A 19,046-nucleotide genomic window follows, 5' to 3' on the forward strand; every position below is an offset into this window, starting at 1 on the left:
AAGTGTGACTCATGGGGAGTAGCACCACTCTCCAAAATAACTACTGGATTTTCTTATATAGAGAGATGGAAATCCAGGGAACATAAGTGGGAATGGATACTTATGGTATGGAATAATGCTGGAAGGAACATAACGTTGGTTCAGTCTGTATTTACTGATATGGGCTCCCTTAGCATTTAAAGTTGCAGCTCTGGGAGTTAGAAGACCTCTAAGAATTTTGGGGTTGGTTGGCTGAAACATGGATAAAAGTCAGCCCACAGTGAGCAAACTGGAACTTCCAGACCCACCTTGCTTTAATGTAGAAAAGGCTCAGGGGATTGGAATGTTAGAGTGGATTTGTCATTTAAGACCTACTCAGCCACACTGGGTGTGTCCAGAAAACATCTACTATGAGAAATAATAGTATAAAGACAGCAAACGCCAGGATCCTTGAGAGATCTCTGTGATCACACTTCTCTGCAACTCAGACCTCACAGTGACATCTGCAGTCACTGAATTGGGAAAGCTAAATGCAGTGGGAGTAACTGGATCCCTAGGAGGCAGGGGCCAAGCAGTGGCATTCAACTGCCAAGGGCAAGGTGGGTGTGGTTTGCCTTAATGGAAAAATAGTCTGACTCTCACAGACTTATGGCATTTAGTAGTTGATAACAGTGTCTCAGGAAGTGAAATAGGTAGAAAGTTTACTCTTTTCTTACTTGATCTATATAAGCAAAATTTTCTAAGTCAAGTGAACAAAACTCTAATCTGAATCATAAAAACAGAGAGTCAAAGCCCCTTGGTCAATTCCCAGATTTGAGCCGGTTTACAGACCCAGAACCCCTTAAATGAAGGGGAAGCTGGGTCCCCTTGACGAAAGACCTCTGTAAAGGTAATTTATATGGTTACTCTTTCTCATATCCTTCACCAAGGGGACTGACATCCTTTTGCCAGGGTAACCGTGATTAGGGGAAAAGAAAATGATCAGAACTTTTAGGAACTACTGGACACTGGCTTCGAACTGACATTAATTCCAAGAGACCCAACACATCACTGTGGTGTATTGATCAATGTAGGGGCTTAAGAAGATGATTAATAGAGTTTTAGCTCAAGTCCATCTCACAGTGGGCCCAGGGATTCCCAAAACCTATCCTGTGTTTTTTTTCCCCTAGTTCCAGAATGCATGCTTGAATAGACATACTCTGAAGGGGAAAAAATGTGAGGATATTTGTGTCCCATATGAATGCTCACCTAAGGTTTACCTCAGCAGAATAGGCATTAATAATCAAGCAGATAAGATGACCTCTTCTGTGGATACCAGTCACCCGCTTTCTCCAGCCTCCTCTGTCACTGTCCAACAGGCTCAAGAACAAAGTGTCCATGGTGGCAGGAATGGAGGTTATGCATGGACGAAGCAACATGGACTTCCATTCACCAAGGATGACCTAGCTAAAGCCACTGCTGAGTGCCTAATCTTCCAGGAACAGAGACCAATACTGGCCTTCCATTCCCCTGGTGGCAAGTTCTATCAAGGAAGGAGCAGTATTTTGTTCTTATAGGAGTAGACAATTACTCTGGAAATGGATTTGCCTTCCTATGTACACACGCTCCTACCAAAATTACCATCAGTGGACTTACAGGATGCCTTATCCACTGTCATATTATTCTACACAGCATTGCTTCTGATGGAGGAACTTATTTCACAGCAGAAGAAGTGCAAGAAGGGACCAATGTTCATGAAATTCACTGGTATTACCATGTTCTATATCATGCTAAGTAGCTGGCTTGACAGAACAATGAAATGGCCTTTTGAAGACAGTTAACAGTAACAGTTAGATGGCAATACCTTGTAAGGCTGGGACAAGGCTATCTAGGAGGCAGTATATGCTATGAATCAGCGAGTCTATATATTCTATTTCTCCTACAGGCAGAATTCACGGGTCCAGGAATCAAGGGGTGGAAGTGGGGGTGGCATCATTCAATATTATCTCTAGTGACCCCATAGCAAATATTTTTCTTCTTGTTCCCCTGAATTTATGCTTTGCTGGCCAAGAGGATTTATTTCAGAGGGAAAAATTCTTCCACCAGATGACAAGGCAATGATTCCACTGAACTGGAATTTAAGACTACCACTTGGTCACTTTGGCTTCCTCATGCCACTGCATCAACAGGCAAAGAAGGGAGTTATGGTGCTGGGTGGGGTGACTGGTGCCGACTACCAAGAGGAAATTGGACTACTACTGCACATTGGAGGTCAGGAAGTATGTGTCTGGAATACAGGATATCCCTAAGAGTGTTTCTTATTATTATGATGTCTTTTGCTTAAGGTAAATGGAAAACTACATAGGCCCAATCCAGACAGACTGTTAATGGCTCATACTTTTCAGGAATGATCAGGTTTGGGTAACTCCATAAAATTAACCACAACCAGCTGAAGTCCTTGCTGAGGACAAAGCAAATACAGAGTGGGCAGTGGAAGAAAGTAGTTATAAATACCAGCTGTGACCGTGTGACCAGTTACAGAAACAAGAACTGTAATTATGAATTTTTCCTCCTTAGTTTGGTATGAATACATTTGTGTGATGTGATGTGTGTGTGTGTGTGTAAAGAAAATATCTTTGTTTTCTTTCCCTTCATATTCCCTTACCGTATAACATAAGAGGTATTGACTTTATATCAAATTATTTAATATTTTTTTAATTTTACATCATAGTATTTAAGTTATGGGATCAAGGAAAAGGGTGAACCTCACTCAAGGGCTTTACCTTTTCTTCTGGGGAAAGGATTAGTGCATTTTCAGTTGTACTTAGGAGACTTATACCATGTTAGACAGAATTATAACCTTGTTATTGCCTTTATTTAGAAATTAAGTATGGTTTAAGAGGATGTGTGTGGGTGCCAGGTTGATAGGAAGTAGACTTGTGATTGTTAATTTTATGTATCAACTTGAGCACATTACATACAGGATACAGAGATATCTGGCTAAACATTATTTCTGGCTGTGTCTGTGAAGTGTTTCTGGATAAGATTTGAATTTGAACCGGTGAACTCAGTAAAGAAGATTACCTTTACTAATGTGGGTAGGCACCATCCAGTCCACTGAAGGCCTGAATGGAACAAAATGTGGAGGAAGGGAGACTTTGCCCTTTCTTCTTCCTGACTGGTCAAACTAGGATGTCAGTCTTCTCCTGCCTTCAGAAGGGGGTTTACCTGATTGGCTCCCCTGGTTCTCAGGCCTCTGGAGATATATATATGTATATACGTGTATATAAATATAAATAAATAAATAAATAAATAAATAAATAGATAGCCTATTGATTCTGTTTTTCTGAAGAACCCTAATTAATACATTAACTGAAGTAAAAGATTCAGTGATTTTTCTAGGACCCTTTCCAGAGCGCTTGATTCAGAGTAGATGGAGTGGAGACCAGGAATATGCATTTTAAATACGTGCCCCAAATGATTTTTATAATCATTTTATTCTAGTTCAGAACTAAAAATAAAAACAGGTGGGTAAAACTATAAGGTTCAGTTATCAGAAAGTTCTGGATGAAATTCCTCTTACTAGACATTTGAATATGTACATGGCACTAAATCTCTGTGTCCATAACATGGGGGAAATTATGCTTATTTCATAGGATTATTATAACAATTGAATGAGAAAAAAATGTACACTGAGGACATAATATAAAATATTTGTGATATGATTTCTGTGTAACAGGAAACCTCTTTCTCTGTATGTATCTTTATCATCTATCATCTATCTATCTATCTATCTATCTAAGTTTTCTAACCATAAACCTCCTAATGTTGATATCACTGACTGAAAGAAGGAAATGTCATAATTTCATATAATTAGAGGTGATTAATGGCTTGCTGACAAAATTAATGAATTATACTTTTTTTGTTTCTTTTTATAATAAAAGAGAAATTTTTGAAAAACCATGTAAAAGATGAAAGAAATTAGCCTTAATTCCCCAACTCAGCTGTAAAAGTGTTAACATTTTGGATTCAAGCAAATCTTTTTTTTTTGCATGAATCAGCATGTGTTTATTCACACTAATTTTTAATTTTTATTTTTGCCAAAGAGTTAGGAGATTTCCACAGCATCACTGAGTAAATGATTCTTGCTTTCTCATTAGTTATAATGCCTTTTATAACATATATTAAGTACTTACAAATTCTAAAGTTTATTTATGTGTATGTATATATGATTACATATGTTTATATCTTTATTACAATCAAATTCACATAACTAATATATAAGCCATATCTGTTAACATATAATATACAAATTCTTGTTTATCTGAAAGAAATGTTGGATATGTTAAAAGTTAAATGTACTGGCAAACACTAAATATATTTGCTATATTAACACCAATCAAAAAGAGAAATCTCCATAAATTTAAATAATTGATCTCTTTGGGAAAAATAACTTTAGCTGTCTTGTTCAAGCATTACTATTAATTTTCTTATTCTAATATATAAGTAGTCTTGGAAAAAAATAACTTTTATCAGCAAATTACAGTACCAACTGCAATTAAAATATATATTATTATATAATAATATATATTATTAGAGGTATTATCTTGGCATTTCTTTGCTTCCTGCACCCATTTCTGAAGATATATTGCCCTTGAGGACTTAGATCCAAATAAGTAATCTTTACTATTTGACAAAATTTTATCTCTGATTCTCTGCCTCCTCTGTGATGAACTTCGTTCTCTTTATTTTTCTCTTGAATCTATAATGAGCAATAATTGTTCAGTATCTCATATCTTTTATTTTGAAGTGGGGACCTTTTGAGTATTGGCCAGCAGAGGAGAGATAGTTCATAAGTCCTCTTAATTGCCCATTACCTAGGTGTGACCAAAATTTAGTCAGGCTTTTCTCCTCCCCACATGTACCTAGACTTACATTTGCCCCCAAGCACAAACAAAAACTAAGGTGCAGAATATCTTACAGCTCAACTGGGAACAGGCTGACTTCAGAGAAAACAAATAATTTTAAACATCCCTAATAAACGCCCACATATAAATGGAACCTACTTATCAATTGAGTGTCTCAGAAACTTCTGTAAGCTTTGTTTCAAGAAAAGTGAGGAGATTTTAAATGGAACCTAATGAAACTTAGAAGCTTTTGCACAGCAAAGGAAACAATAAATAAGACAAAAAAACAACCCTGAGAATGGGAGAAAATCTTTGCAAATGAATCAACAAAGGATTAATCTCCAAAATATATAAACAGCTCATGCAGCTCAACATTAAAAAAAAAATAACCCAATCAAAAAATGGGCAGAAGACCTTAATAGATATTTCTCCAAAGATGACATACAGATGACCAAGAAGCACATGAAAAGCTGCTCAACATCACTAATTATTAGAGAAATGCAAATCAAACTACAATGAGGTATCACCTCACACTGGTTAGAATGGGCATCATCAGAAAATCTACAAACAACAAATTCTAGAGAGAGTGTGGAAAAAAGAGAATCATCTTGCACTGTTGGTGGGAATGTAAATTGATACAGCCACTATGGAGAACAGTATGGAGGTACCTTAAAAAACTAAAAATAGAACTACCATATGATCCAGCAATCCCACTACTGGGCATGTACCCAGAGAAAACCATAATTTAAAAAGACACATGCACCCCAATATTCATTGCATCACTATTTACAATAGCCAGGTCATGGAAGCAACCTAAATGCCCATCGACAGAAGAATGGATAAAGATTATGTGGTACGTATATACAATGGAATATTACTCAGCAATAAAAAGGAATGAAACTGGGTCATTTATAGAAATGTGGATGGACCTAGAGACTGTCATACAGAGTGAAGTAAATCAGAAAAGGAAAAATGAATATCATATATTAACGCATATATGTGGAGTCTAGAAAAATGTTACATGTGAACTTGTCTGCAAGGCAGAAATAGAGACACAGATGTAGAGAACAAACGTATGGACACTAAGCGGGGAAAGTGGTGGGGGTGGGGGTGGTGTGATGAACTGGGAGATTGGGATTGACATGTATACACTGATATGTATAAAATGGATGACTAATAAGAACCTGCTGTATAAAAAAATAAATAAAATAAAATTTTAAGAATGTAAGGAGATTTTGTAGTTAGATGCAACTTTCATTTTAAAAGGGAAACAGTCATCTGGTATGATTAGACCTTTTTTTTTTTTTTTGTCAAGTCTTTTTGGGAACAGAGCTGCTTTCTTACCACCTTTCTAGACTCTACATCATCATATAATTAGTTATTGCCACATTGACAGCATATCTGTAAATTATTAATGAGAGAATTTTAATTTGCTGGAGCATGAATTTTTTTGAAATAAAAACAGAAAATGCTCTTTATAAAATTGATGCTTATGAAAAATAACAATGTTGACAGGAGCAGATGTTTCTATCTCATTCTCAATCCTTTTGTAAATCAATTCAACTGCTACTGACTCCCCAAAATTCCAAAAATAATTAGTGAAAAAAAGTGCTTGGAAAGGCATCCAAGTCTGATAAAATCATAATCTCTCTCTTCAAATAAATGTGACTAAGACTGGATCTGAACAACAACTGGCAATCAGTGACACATTCTGTATTTTCGTAACTTAAAATGATGTCAACTCTTTTTGTAACTAAATTTTAAAAATAGTGATTGAAAATAGCAGACATTTATTTTTTACTATTTCTTTTGCAGGTTTTAGTTTAGAAAGTCAAATTAAAGTACTAAAAACTAGCTCTTATGTTTGCAATTCTTTCAATTTACATAACTAGTTACTTTCATCTTTAAGATAAATTCTTTAATATTTAAATCAACCTAATTCTACTCTTGACTAAACTGTTTTCCTCATTTAGCATTCTGCTAGGTTTCTCTCTGAGTAGTAATATGAGGTCATACCTTATACCTTATTTAAGTTGATAATGTTTAACTGAAAATCTTAATAGAATTGTAAAATTGGGGAAAATATTACATATGACAGGAAAGCAACAAAAATCATTTAATAAAAGTGATCATACCTCAAGAAAATTAAATTTTATAACCTAAAATATACTATTTCCTAAATCACCCCCTGTATGTGTCTAAGAATTTTTAGTTTTTAAATTATTTTCCATTTTTAAAAAATTTGAAAAGTCTACATATCCTTTATTTATGTTCACTAATTTTTTAACATCTTGTATAGTTTTAATTTCTCAGTTTCTCACTTTCCTTCTTGCTCCCTCTTTCCCCTTTATTAACCACTTGAAATTTGTAGACATCCTGACACTTTATGTACTTTAGCATGTATCACTGAAGAACATAGCATATAATCATAATGCAATTATTGTACCCGAGATATAATACTGATAACAATATTAGCTAACATACAATCCCTTTTCAAACTTTCCCCAATGTATACTTTATAGTTGTTTTATTTTTTGTTTGTTTATTGGTCTATTCAATCCAATAAAATGTCAAGTGTTGCATTTAGTTATCATGTGACTTGGGTCTCCTTTGGTTGTGTGTACCTTCCATATCATTTGTCTTTCATGACACTGAAAGTTTGGAAAAATCCTGGTTAGTTGATAGATTTGCATTACTGTCTTTGTCCCCAAAACATGTCAACATATCTAAGTATTGATAATTTTACCACTTCATGCCATAGCATGTTGGCCTATGAGATATTTTGGTCTTTTTCAAAGGGTAAGAAAGAGCTAATAACATCTATTGATTGCTTGTGATATGCAATGTAATTTTTTTCTCAAAATTTTATTACTACTTATTTATATGAGTGTATATATGATTTATATGTATACACATATATGTATTTTGTATGTATACATGTATATATACACACATACACAGAACATTGCACACACATATGTATATTTTTTTAACAAATGTTGATCTATTTGATTTCTTTTAAGGTAAATTATATTATCACCACTTTTGTTATCTGATAAAACATGCTTCGAGATAAACATATTATTCAAGACCACTTGTAAGTACAAGTTGGGATTTTAATTCAGGCTCTTTCCATGGTAAGTGTGCAGCTTACTCACTGGACAACATGTTGACAGAGCACATCTGTAAAGTATCATTTCTATATTAAATCACGAGTTCTCAACTGGGGAGATAAGATACAAAATATCATATAGCTGTTGGGGCAACTGAAAGTTGAGGAGGGGGCAGGGGCAGAAGGCGGGATGTGAAGGCAAGTTTTTCTATTAAACCAATCCTGCTCAGCTAACCTTTGCCATCAATCTCTTGAGAACTAGTCTATTCAAGAAAGAGTATTTGTGTCCACTCTTTTCAGTTTGATAACAATAATGGAATCACTTAATTGTTATATGTTAATTGTCTCACTTCTGTAATGCATATAATTGAATTGAGTAAACTTTTAAAGTTAGAAGTATTCCAGCATTTATTTTAAAACCTACATTAAGGTAAGTGTATTCCTTATATTTTGAGGACAAAAACAATAGTTCTAATTATGAAAATGTTAGGTTTTCTAAGGCCAAAAAAGCACCACTATTGGTAAATATTATGACTTTATTAATTTATATATTTATTTTTTTAAACATATGTATTTGTTTTCTGTTCAAAAAGAGAAAAAACTTTTAATTTTTCCATAGAAAAACTATTAAGAAATCATATAATTTCCCAGCTGTCAATTGTATTTGTGCCTAACAATAACTTGATTGCTTGTTAAAATTCTGATTCCTGGGAATCTCTGTCAAAATGCTCCTTTGGTTGATCTAAGGTCCAAGAATTTCAGTTTTAACAAGCACATCAGTTTTAATATGGGTAGTCTAATGCTCAGTTTTAATATGGGCAGTTGAAAACAACTGCCCTCATACACTTCAAAAGAGGAGCTTTTGTTCCCAGTCCTCGTTCAGCATTTTGGCAGTTATTACTCTATTTTCTATGTTCTTCACCATTGTTAGCTCCATCCTGGGTCACTAAGCAATTTGTTCCTGGACATCAGGTGACACATCATAATGAAATCTTGTTCCTAGTACATAAGTTAAAAGTGAATGAATACAGAGCAAAAACTACTTCTCTTTAAATTCCCATTTTTAATCCCACATATCACAATTGCAGAAAAACTGTATGACTCTGTAAGACCACTGCATTACTGAAGGTTAGGTCATGGGATATGCCATCTTTGTGCAGACTTAAGAGACAAGCACCTTGATCAAAGCTCTATTACAGAGAAAGGTGGAACTGGATTTGGAGCTAAAGCAGTGTGCATACCAAGTGTGCTTCCTATAAGAAAATACATACACATCCTTCAGGATCAGTCATTACAATACCATCAGAATGGTAATAACATGGCATCCTCAATCTCACTGGCAAACATATATTTCTGTAGGCTCATTTCTCTATAAACACCAGAACTTATTATTCGCTGTGGTCCTAGTCATGTACTCTCTAATGTAAGAGTTAATTTCCAGGTACTTTTGTACACAAGGTGGCTAACTTTGTGTAAATTTTAGATTCCTGATGAATAAGCTTTCAGCTGATAATTTGAGAGACTTTAGATTGAAATGAAAAACCTCTACATAATTGAATGGGTGTTGTGAAACTGCTTTTATCCTGACACATTTAGCATACTATCAGTTTCTCCTTGGCTGTCTTTTTTTTAACTTCTTTGGACTAAAATATTGTTCTTCATATTATAGCTCTTGGTGATTTTTCTTGAAAATGTGTAATTTGTTGTAAGTTAACACAACATTCTTATCCATTTTTATGAATTCTGCTTCCCATGATCAGTGACCTATACACATATATGACATAGTGAAAACTAAAGGAGTTTTTCAGAAGTTAGGAAGTATACAGCTCTTTCAGAATTTGAGCTCAGTGATATGGTTCTTTAAATCTTATTTTTAATAAAAATTGCATATATTTCAGGTGTACAACATGATGCTTTGTTAACATATATATAGTGAAATGATTTCTATAGTCAAGCTAATTATATACCATCTCTTCATATAGTTACTTTTTTTGTTTTGTTTTTTATTTACTTTGGCCATGCCCCACAGCATGTGGGATCTTAGTTTCCTGACCAGGGGTTGAACCTGTGCCCCCTTCAGTGGAAGTGCAGACTCCTAACCACTGGACTGCCAGAGAATTCCTGAGTTACCTTTTTTTTTTTAAGTTTAAGAGAATTTGTTGACTCAGTTAAATTTGTTTCTCCAAAAACTAATGGAAATGTGGCCTTCAAAATTTGTCTTAAGAACCACAGTAGGTTGAGGACTCAATTTCTCCAAATATGTCCCATTGAATAGACTGAATCATAATCACCTGTGAAGTTGTAAAAGTGGAAGTTTCTAGACCCCAAACTTCAGTTTCCGTCATCTGAATCTCTGGAATTTGATCCTGATATTTGTATTACAAAGAACCACCTCAGGAGTTCAGTCGGCATTAAAGTTTAGGGGCCACAAGATTAAAGGAAATTACCAAAAAAAAAAAATCTTTCTGGGCTTGGAAGATAAATGCAAAACTAATTTCTTAAATATGCTTCTTAGATAATACAAAATCACTGTTATGATGTCAATAGTCTTTAAAGTGCTTCAAAAATAGCTTTCGCAACTCTACAGAAGCAAAAAATGCCAATCTTCATAGGTTCAGGGCAAATTGGAGAAATGATTCAAAAGAAAGATAGGTTACTCCAGCTCTGGATGAAGGACAGTGAGATTATTTTAGAGCTTCTGGAGACACAGCTGGACAAGGTTGCTGTAACTGAGAAAAGGAAATAGGTACAGAGCTTTGGATATTAGAGAAGTTACAGGCTAGCATTTCCACTGGCTCATCAATGCCAAGGAGTTCAGGTTGCAGAGCTGGTATAACACCAGGTATCTCGTTTCCAGATCTCACAGGTGATCGTTTTCTAATATCAAGGAAAAAGAGCAGAATGACAACAGCTCCAAGAACCAAGCACCATTTACACTGTTTCTAATCCTCCCAGTAAACTTTAAGCTCACACACACATGATACGTGCAAGAACTGAAATTGTAATCAAGGTTAATAGAATGCCAAACCCTATGTTCTTTTCTCTACTTCAAGCTGTATCCTGGTTAGTGGGGAAGTAACATAAATGGATCACCAGGCTCATATTCTGTTGTGCCTGTGGATCTTATCCATAAATGTGCCATGACTCTAGTCCATGGAGCCTTTCCATGGGTTCAGAGACATCGTTCTGTGATCCTTAGGACAAAGGGGTTCTCTCATAATCACCCCATTTTCATCAGCCTAAAACCCAAAGTGCTAGCATTGCCCCACTATTGATCCCTTCAAACCTCTTTTCCTCTAAAACCTCACCATAGATGAGCAACCTTCTTGGTTCTCCATCTGCTCAAGCATACTCTATACCTTCCCTTCTTTTACCTGCATACTCACCCTCAACATTGAGGACAACAGTTCCACTGAGGGCTTTCATATCATGGCTATTTATTTTCTCATACCCTTATTATTTTCAGTACAGGAGGTGGGATGAATATACTATTTGATCCCTATTTATCCAAACAGACTTTTAACCTCTATTGCTTCCTAAGAACCTCTGATATGTTGAGGTTTCTGCCATTTAGCATAAGGGGCCAGCATGCTGTCATTCTCTTTGAATCAATTCTCCACCAGTATACAGAGCACTTCTCGCTTACTGAATAACAGTAATAGACAAGTAAAGAGTAGAAACAAAAGGAAGAAGAGAGAAAAAAGAAAGGAAAAAAGAAAGAGAGGAGAGAGAGAGAGAAGCATTGTCACTTGACTTAAAGTGTTCCTCTCTTCTCCATATTTTTTTATAACCCTCCTGGTAATTCCAGCATCCATGGGATAAATATCAATCTTGTGGTCTTATAGTGATTCAAATTTTCCATGTAAGAAATTGTTCTCATTGTGTCCAGTAATAAAATGCAGCAAACATCATAACTTGGACTTTATCAGTTGTCTTGTTTCCATCTTCAAAATTTCTCATTCAAACAATCCCACTCTCCACTTACAAACTCTTATCCTTCTATGTTTTTTCACTCAACTTCTTCAAGTTTGTTCAGAGTATTCTGTTTCACTACATTCATTCATTTTATGTCTCTCATTATTAATCTCTGATTTCTTGGTCCATCACTTCAAAAATAGCTTTCCATTAATCCAAACTCTAACTACTTTGTCATTTTGTTTCACAACCTAAACAAATCTCAAATCCTAGATGAATTCATCTTTCTCTTCTTTCCATTTCTGAGCCAGAGCAGCCTGGCACTGATAGAGGAAGTCACATAACAGAGAATGTGGACATAGTGATTCATATATACTATATTGGCAATAAACCAATCTGAATAATCCCATTAACTTTTTTCTGGTGAATACAATCTTGTAATAACCCATAACTTTTTAAATCCCCTTTCACCTCTGCTATGTACATAGAAAATAGAAGTAAGTAATCTGATTGAAATATACTCATTTCACAGATGCAAAGTATGCAGAACTATTTTCTTTTCCAATTGTTAGAACAAAGATAGCCCTATTTCTATTCAAATATTTACCAAATATTTTAGATTCCATCACTAATTTTTTAACTTTCTCTTAAATATTATGTATATATTCAAGCTCTTCCACTCTGCTAGATCTTTCTCACTTAAAAAAAAAATTTAACAAAAGTAGGAAGGCACACAGGAACTAATTGAGGTTATGACGTCTGTAGAGAATTTCAACAACAAAGACCATACAAGGATAACTGTGGGAATCTTCTTAGTCAAGGTCTCCAAGTATTTGATAATCTAGAAATACATTGTTCAACTGATTTTTTTATCCCACATGATCTCCTAGACAGTCTCATTTTGTTATTGGAATATAGATAGTGGACCAGCATGGAGAATTATTATTAGAGCTATAAGGCAAAATGAAAAATTCAAGATAATATTAGCAAAATTTGATATAGTATTTATTATATGCTGCTATTATACCAATTTTGTGTATGGATTATCTCATTCCATCCTCATGATAAAATATGTTTATCATATCCTCAAATGTAATTCATGTTTAATGGAAAGTGATGAGAGAAAATATGGAGAATATATGAGGATATGGGAACATCAGAAAAGAATAAGAAGTCAAACCAATGTGGGATGGTAGGAGTGGCATACGGGGGGAAATTTGTTAAGCCTTCAATTAAAGTACTAGTGATTTCATAAAGGTCCCCTTGTATATTGTATATAATACTTTCTTGAGAAAAATAAAATAAAAATGACCTAATTTTTTCACTGTTTAATAATAGAAATAAATTTTGAACTGACTTAATGGAATTGGAAGCTTGTATCAATAGCATCACAAAGATCATCATAATTACTATTATGCTAATAATGTTTTTTCAAGAATGCTTAACTTTTACATAACATTATACTTTTTAAACTTTCTTCTTATTGTTACCACAGTGCAAATTTATTCTGTACAATTTAAAAGTATTTAGTACTTGCTTTTTCAAGAAAATAGGTAAAATAAATATCCTTACCCATAATATTTTTTAAAGGGGGATTAATCCAGAAAATTAAAAGAAAACATTTGCAAAATTGTATTTCTCTTTATTTTAATGATTACTACAAGCTTACATACGTCATCATAGTTTTAAGTACCTAAACTTTCTAAAACCAGTTTAGACTCTTAAGTAATATGCATACTGAATAAGAACAATGTGCACTGAATGTTCTATGAATTAGAAATCAGTGCTGCAAAAACTGTGTTCAAAAAATAAGCAGCCATAGAAACAGCTGGAAAAAAATTATGCTTATCCAGCCTTATGAAATGTAGTTTAAAATGAAAGAAATGAGGAAAATGCTACTCATAATTTCTTTTAGACACAAAAGACTTCCCAGAGGACTAGTGCACTCAATTCTCCCTAATGCTAAAGAATAGGTTTTAGAAAGAGTCTGTAAGAATATAATAACATGACATCAAAACTGGACTTGTTTTTAGTTCTTATAATTAGGAAAAAAAGTAAAGTCCTTGTTCTGAAATACAGAACAAAATTAAAGTTATAATTATACAAAATACTACACAGTGGCAGCTGCAAAGTCCCTTATATTACTCCCCAACTTTAATTCCCAGAATTAATCCTGATCTTATTGACTGCCTTATTAGTTGCTGTAAACAGCAGAGCAAAGTGTCTGTGGGAGGAAGTTGGAGGCATCTGAGTAAAGGATGACAAATGACATTATGATAATATATTCTCTCTATCTTGAATGGTATATTCAATTCCCAAGGAAATGAAAAAACATGCCAAAATATTGATAGTAATGTCAAACGTTTATTATTTTCATAATTAAACCTGAAATATTTAATCCTTTTTAACTTTACATGGGAGGAGCATCTGTTCTTCTGATTTGTTAAAGAACACAACAGAGTATAATGTAATTATTGTTGCTTTCCCTTCATGTAATTCTATCCTAATTTTTCCTGAGTTAAACTAGTTTTCTTTTGCCCTTCAGTTACACAATGTTAATTGCTCACAAGTATTGATTGTGGCTTCTCCCAAAAACCTATGTTTTCATTCAGTTTGTGTTAGTCTACTATTGGAAATCACAGAGTATAACACATTCATTTGTTTATTACCTTTGCTTTGGATCTCCATTATGGATCTCTCATAGCGTTGTGTAGTGGGTATTTTGAATAAGCTCCTAATATGCATGTTATCTCTCCCATATGGTTCTGGAGTAATATGGCTTGGGGAATTTACTCCAGGATGGTATATAATCAATCTTAGCTAATCACTGTAATTGCATACTCCTCTTAGTGGATGAGTTAGGAAACCAAGCCTACATGAGCCAATATGGACATTATATCCCCTTTTGTATAACCACTGGTTTGGGAAAAGTTACATGACCTGGGTTGGCCAATTTTGATATGTCAAATTTGTTTCTTCAGGTTCCAATGATTATAATTCTTCAGGTCCTAATGATGTACTAAAATAGATACTAAAGATTGTGTGACTAATATTTGAAAATAAAGGAAGCTTCTTTTTGTATTGAGATATAATTGTCTTATGTTATTATATTAGTTTTACAACATAATGATTCGATGCATGTATATATTGCAAAAAGATTACTACAATCAGTCTAGTTAACATCCATCACCACACACAGTTACAGGTTTTTTCTTTTGATGAGAACTTTTAAGATTTACTATCTTAGCAACTTTCAAATACATGATACAGTATTATTAACTATAGTCACCATGATGTATATTACATCCCCAGGACTTATTTATTTTTGAACTGGAAGTTTGTCCCCTTTGACACCTCACCCATTTCACCAACTCCTTCATCCCCTGCCTCTGGCAACCACCAATCTAAATTTTTGGCTGAAAATGATAAAGAAATATCTTAACATAAATAACTATAATATAAAGTAAGGTACATTAAAAAACCAGTGAGGAAGAGTTTCCTTCTTCCAATAATATTCCACCTATTTCAAAATGACTTTTTTTTTGCATCACTCAACTCACTCTTATAAAAGTCATCCATTCACTCACTGTTACCCCCAAAAGTATACCCCACTCCCATCCTCATTTTGCATTATCTATTAGCAACATTTAATGTAGATGGCATTTTCCTCTCTTGGATTTTCTGACACGTGTCCTTTAGTTTTGTTTCTAGATCACTGGAACTTTCTTATTCTGTTACACAGGCTTACTATTGATGACGAAATCCAGGCCTCATTCCCCCTCTCTTCTCTACATATTTTTTTCCCGTTGATATTATCATATTATATGCTTGCAATTCCCAGATTTATCCTCTACCTTGCTCTCCAATTTCTTATATCCATTTGCATGCATAATCCCCCATTTGCATTTCTAATAGCATTTCAAACCTAACAAGTTACAAACACAAATCTTTGTCTTTTTTCTAGTACACGATATAGCTCATGCCCAATCTTCCTCCACTTTAGTAAATGTCATCACCAGACATCCAAGTGCTTCATCAAAATTTCAGAGGTTATCCATGATTTCCCACTGCCCCTCATAGTCCAAATCGAATCAATCAGTAAACGCCTTTGGATCCGTGGTTAAAATATATCCTCTATCTATCTAATTCTCTTTAATTTTATTATAGCCATAGTCTGTTCACCATCCCGATTTGCCTGCACTCTCAAAATAAAATAGCTCATTACTGGTCTTCCTGCTCTCATTCTTGCTGCCCTATGATCCATTCTCCACCAAATCCTAGAGCTAATTTTTTTTTTTAGCACAAATCGGATCATATAATTTCCTTAATCAAAACCCTCACAACCTTCTCCCTGCATAAGAATGCAATCTAATCTCTTATTTATGCCTGATAAACCTTGCACAATCTACTTCTCCTTAGTCTATAAGATCTCGATTTACCCCAGAATGCATTAGGGCACTGACCTTATCATTCTTATGTCCAAAATGTTTGCTTTTTTTCTCTCTCTCTTACTTTGTCAGGAGTCTAGTATTAATCGCAAACTATGGGAAAAGCTACTAAAGCTCAGGATGCAACACACAACTTTCAGTATGTTGCAAGAATAGACAGCAAGAGTCACGTGAAGATTTAGGTAAATAAAGTCTTTCACAGCAAGAAAATATATCAGTCTCTGAGGATCAGATAATCTACTTCTTGAAAAAAATTACTTTAGGAGCTGCAAAGAGATAAAGAAGGAATGAATCATGAGTAGGTAACAGCATACAAGTTGCTTGTCATTATGCAGATTTCTTTACTGAATAATGTATGCATTAGACACTATATTTTGGAAGCACATACGTTTCAGAGTTTTACAGGAAGTGATGCTCCAGCAAATGGCCCGTGGCTACTAAAGTAAGGGCATCTGAGAGAACCAGCTATGTTTTATATCAAAATGTAAACTCTCAAAAAGGGGTGCCAGTCTAAGAGGTAGTTCAAAATGTTGTTCATTATGAATTGGAAGATTATCAAAACATTGCAGAAACACAATTGTATCACATAATTTTATGCTTGCAGAAACACAATTGTATCACAAAATTTTGTGCTAAGTCTTGTGATTCCATACAATCTGTACTCTCAAGATCACGCCTAGGTGGTTGAAAACAGAGAAGTTTGGTTAAGGAGTGGACAGGGTTCGTTTATGGGAAGCCACGGTTCTCTACATGGTGGGGCTTTTCACTCTCTACAGGGTGTTTTTGGTACAGCTCCTTTGCCTGGGAAGGAGCTATTAAAATCACGGACCCAGTTAGCATACTATCACAAATATTGCATGTATATATGGGTTTTATTCTCTGGTAAAAGAGCAGGACTGATAAGTGCATAAAACATTAGCACAAAATTAATGTGTAAGCCAAGAGAATAGATAATATCCCTAAAAGGATATCTATGTGTATTAAAAGCAACCCAAACTAAAATTACAAGAGAAAAAGAAAAACTGCTTTCAGAGAAAACAGAACAAGAACGCACACTGAAGAGGTGGATTAAAATCCAGCCCTTTAATTTTATAAACCAAGAGGACATATTTGATAAAAGAGGATTGTGAGCAATGGTAATTGCTGCTGTTTTTGGACAGAAACAGTGCTTGCTGTTCTTACACAGCTTACATTCGAGACAAAACAACATGCTAAAATCAGCACCATAGAAGTTCTAATCTATATGTATTTTTCACCAACCAAAATGTATAATTGGTTTCATTATTTGTTCTGATATAAAGGGATCCAGGAAAACTAGATTTCAGGATAAAACTTCTAGGAGTTTATATGTCCAACTCGAAAAGAAACGAGTTTCTGAAGAAAATAATACTGAAATTTTGGGGCCTAGACCATTTTGTTTTTAAACATAAAATTAAATTGTAACATTTGTCTGGATTAAAGTCTCCAGCTAGCTTTCATGGAAACCTTAACAATATAAGGGAGAAATCAGGACTGTTAGCAAATATACTTAGAGTGAGGAAAGGAATACTCCTAAAACAATTGGATTAAGACCAATTCTAGGTTAAAACTAGATTTCCCTCATGCTAAAATTGTACATCCCTTCTGTATTAATGATTTCCCTAGAAAGAAACTATCATTTTAATTTAAATCTTTCAGCACAGGGGCTTCCCTGGTGGCACAGTGGTTGAGAATCTGCCTGCAAATGCAGGGGACACAGGTTCGAGCCCTGGTCTGGGAAGATCCCACATGCTGAAGAGCAACTAGGCCCGTGAGCCACAATTACTGAGTCTGCGCGTCTGGAGCCTGTGCTCCACAACAAGAGAGGCCACGACAGTGAGAGCCCCGCGCACCGTGATGAAGAGTGGCCCCCTCTTGCCGCAACTAGAGGAAGCCCTTGCACAGAAATGAAGACCCAACACGCTAAAAATAAATGAATAAATTAATTAATTAAAAAAAATCTTTCTGCACAAGGATGCTAAAGGATGAGATTTTCACTCAGACTATAAAACTTCAACTCATAGGGACTGAATAATTTGCCTGAATGAAATGTATATTGTTTCTCAATAAGACATGGCGTTGTGTTGTTGAAAATATATTCCAACATTTTGTAGTCAAACTAAGATGCAAATCCAGATTCAACCGTCATTCTTTTTTTTTTTTTTTTTTTTTTGCGTTACGCAGGCCTTTCACTGTTGTGGCCTCTCTCGTTGCGGAGCACAGGCTCCGGATGTGCAGGCTCAGTGGCCATGGCTCATGGGCCTAGCTGCTCCGCGGCATGTGGGATCTTCCCGGACCGGGGCACGAACCTGTGTCCCCTGCATCGGCAGGCGGACTCTCAACCACTGTGCCACCAGGGAAGCCCCAACTGCCATTCTTAAACAGTTAGTAATATAATTTTGTTGACCAGTGCAGTAATTAAGCACCAAATGCATTTTGTTAGTGCAAAACTAATGCATGATACTATCATATATAAATGGTCTTAGATTTAGAAATTTTACATTTTGCATTGTTTATTAAGTGCACTGATCATTTATGATAAAATCAAGATAATCCTGATTTTCAGCTATAGATTTGAAATTACAATTACATTAAGAAAGAACTATCCTAAATAATTACATATGATTGGCAAACATTTGTATGATGAGAAATTATGTCGAGTTTTCTAGGGCTCAAATGCTATTTAAT

Source organism: Hyperoodon ampullatus (genome assembly GCF_949752795.1).
Source record: "Hyperoodon ampullatus genome assembly, chromosome: 4".
Lineage (NCBI taxonomy): Eukaryota > Metazoa > Chordata > Mammalia > Artiodactyla > Ziphiidae > Hyperoodon > Hyperoodon ampullatus.